Below are 3,391 nucleotides of genomic sequence, written 5' to 3'. Positions count from 1 at the left end.
TACTTCAGTGAGATTCTGTTAAGGTCTTTGGCCCATTATTAAACTGGGTTGTTTATTTTCTTACTGTTTTGAGGGTTTTGAGGGTTCTTTGTATATTTTGGGTAAGAATCCTTTACAGATGTATCTTCTTCATATATTTTCTCCCAGCCTGAGGCCTGTCTTCTAATTCTCTTGATATTGTATTTCATAGAGGAGTTTTTAATTTTAATAAAGTCTGAATTATCCATTATTTCTTTCCTAGATTGTGCTTTGGTGTTGTATCTAAAAAGGCATCATCATACCCAAGGTAATTTAGGTTTTCTCCTGTCTTATCTTCTAGGAGTTTTATAGTTTTTTATTTACATTTAGGTCAGTGATCCATTTTGAGTTAATACTTGTGAAGAGTGTAAGCTCTATACCCAGATTCATTTTTTTGCATACAGATGTCCAGTTGTTCTATCACCATCTGTTGAAGAGATATCTTTCCTACATTGTACTGCCGTTGCTTTTTTGTCAAAGATCAGTTGAAAATATTTATGGAGGTCTATTTCTGGGCTCTCTATTCTGTTCCATTTATCTATGTGCCTTTTTTTTTTTTTTTGCCAATCCCACATTGTCTTGATTACTATAGCTTTATAGTAGCTTTTGAAGTTGGGTAATATCGAAATAGATCAGAAAACATTTTCACATTAATTGTTCTTTTCATATACTTCAAATTTGTGCTTAATGCCTTTCTCCTCCTGGACATCAGAAGGAACCCCTGGATATTCTGGGAGGAGTTTATATTTTTCCAAATCGATTTCTGGAAAAATTGTGTCACCTTCAAATTCCTGCATGATCCTTGTCACAAATAGACTAAGATGTCCTGGCTTGTTCCTGGCTTCCTTGTAAACAGAACTGCCTCCCACTATCCAAGCCATGTCCACTTCATTTGTTAATTCTGGTTGCTCAGTAAGTTTTAAGGCATCATCCAGACTTTTGGCAAGAAAATGTATTCCCTGTGGAGGTTCGTTGAGTTCTCTACTGAGAACTATATTAATTCTGTTCTTTAAAGGTCGATTCTTCTCTGGAAAGGAGAACCAGGTCTTCCTACCCATAATCACCAAATTCTGTTTACCTTCTACTGAAGAGGTTGTGGTCATTCTTTGGAAATACCTGTATTCATTCCTGAGCGGAGGCCAGGGCAGGTCCCTGTTCTTACCGATGCACATGTTCTGGGACACAGCGATGATGCAGTTTAGCGAACGAACCATGACAGCGGCACAAAACACTTCCGAGCTAGCACATCACACCGACATGGCGATTACCCACCAGCTTGGTGCGAAATTTTTTTTCCCTAGTAATATTTTTGTACCAATCATCTGCCAGCTCCTTTTTTATTATTTAGCTATTGAAAGGATTAAATTTTCCTAGACAAGGCTTTGTGTGCCTAATTTCCTATTAAGTGTGTGTATGATGGGGGGAGGTAGAGATGTGTTTGTGTTTGTGTGTGTAAATGTCCAGAACTGCTTTCCAGGCATTACAACTCAGTATCTTTATTCATTTACCTTAAATTCTGATCCAAGCCTGAATCCCTGGGATGGCCATTTACCTAAGGTATTTTGTACATTAAGGGAGCTCTTGCATAGCGTCATCCTTGGGAAATCAAAACCTACTGAACCAATATTAACTCAAACCTATTATAAATACTATTTACCAGACATATCCAGTGAACTTGACAATTTGCCTGCATCTGACAACACAGGACTCTAGTGGAAAGATCCTTAAGTCTAGGGTTACATGAAGGTAAATTTGGGTACACAGCACTTACATTGTAAGCACTGAGCCAAGAAATGCCTAAAATAATATAGAGCAAGAGACGAGACATTAATAAATGTCAGTTTCCTTCATTCTGTACATTGACATTGGTAGAAATAATGAAACATGAATGTTAAAAAAAAAAAAAAAAGCCCGTAACTTTTAAGCAAGATGTGAGATCTCTTGAACTGAGTATTTGTTGGACAAGATAATGAAAGAATACAAGTGAAGAAGTATTTAATTCCTACATTGTCCTTCAGAAGCTGGTCTAAGCAGCCCATCATCGACAAAAAGAAAAGGAGGTGAGCATATTCCTGTTTATGGAAATACCCCTACCTTGGAAAGGCGATGAGTCATTAAATCATCACTCCTGGCTAAGGATACTGTGGTGGCCAGAAGAGGCTAGTTCATGAGGACCAGGATGGGGAACTCCCTTATATGATGGTATGATTAAACCTGGACTGGTTAAGGCCAAAACTTGAATTTCTAGCAGGTTATAGTTCTAATGGATTACACTGTTCAGTTGAATTTTCAACAGCTAGAACTGATGTGAACTTCCAAGGGCTGCCTTAACTTCTTCCCCAATATACAGGCAAGGTGCTGGGAACCCTGAATTATCTTGCTGCAGAAGAGAGAACTGGATAACTTCTTACATCCAAACACTTGCTATCCTGGTGCTGGGGACCATAGTTCTGCTCCTCAGGTCCAGCCCCTCTTGCTTCTATTACCTAATTAGTGAAGCCACTTTCTGGACATGTCCTCTGCCTTTCTGATACATTCCTACTGCAATAGAGACTGATTCCCAGTGGGAACTCCACAAAGAGGGCATACCTAACTAAGAGGTTCTTCCCTGTCCTAATCTCACATGGCTTACTCATCTCATAATGACATATTTAAGGAAGTTGCAAAGCAATCTGATGGATACATTAATGAGCCAGAAATTTTAATTCTTCCAACTTCAAAAGTTACATCAGCAGAAAGCAAAGGTCCTGGGCCTTGTTTTCTGTTCTATGCAAGAAAACCTCTCCTGTGTTAAGGTGCAGTATTATGCTCTCAGCACTACTAGAGCCTCCATAAAAGAAATACCCATTGAAACAAAGTATATCTATTACAAAATTGTAGATAAAGACGTGATTTATTCTGTGCCCTAATATTCCTTATAAAAGAAAATAGATTTTATCTCTCAGTCAATACAAGGACAGTTTTCTTCCATAAATTTACCTACGTGCTTTTTTTCTATCACACATTTAAAATGATAGAGCCCAAGATAGTTCTTTTTGGTCTAAGTTTCCAGGGAATCTAGAGTCATATTCAGTGCTCATCTACTTGTGGTAATTAAGTCAACTCAGGTACCAAGTATCACGTACTGTTTTGCTAATCTTGGGTTTCTTGTTTGTTTTACTTTCCCTTCAATTTCAAAACACTAGTCTCTTTACTAAGGATCATGAAGAAACACTTTGAATATTATGATATGATAGGACACTAACAAATCTATTGTTGTACTCCACAGACACTTTTAGTTCTGGCATCTTGCTTCTAAGAACCCTTAAGAAGGAGGGAGGAGGCATTTTTACTTTTTTATTCTTGATTTTTGCCAGCCTGATATTCCATCTCT

The 3,391-nt window shown here is 37.8% G+C and overlaps 1 pseudogene across 1 annotated transcript; it reads right to left on the bottom strand.

The window, feature by feature from the left end:
- Nucleotides 1-648: 648 nt before the first annotated feature.
- LOC103081819 (dihydrofolate reductase pseudogene) lies at nt 649-1,300 on the bottom strand (annotated as a pseudogene). The gene has a single exon (XR_014368683.1). The product of XR_014368683.1 is annotated as a dihydrofolate reductase pseudogene (transcript).
- Between the last annotated feature and the right edge of the window lie 2,091 nt (nt 1,301-3,391).

This window comes from Lipotes vexillifer, unplaced genomic scaffold (assembly GCF_000442215.2).
Source record: "Lipotes vexillifer unplaced genomic scaffold, Lipotes_vexillifer_v1.1 scaffold247, whole genome shotgun sequence".
Classification (NCBI taxonomy): Eukaryota; Metazoa; Chordata; class Mammalia; order Artiodactyla; family Lipotidae; genus Lipotes; species Lipotes vexillifer.
This window is presented reverse-complemented; position numbering and strand designations above follow the sequence as displayed.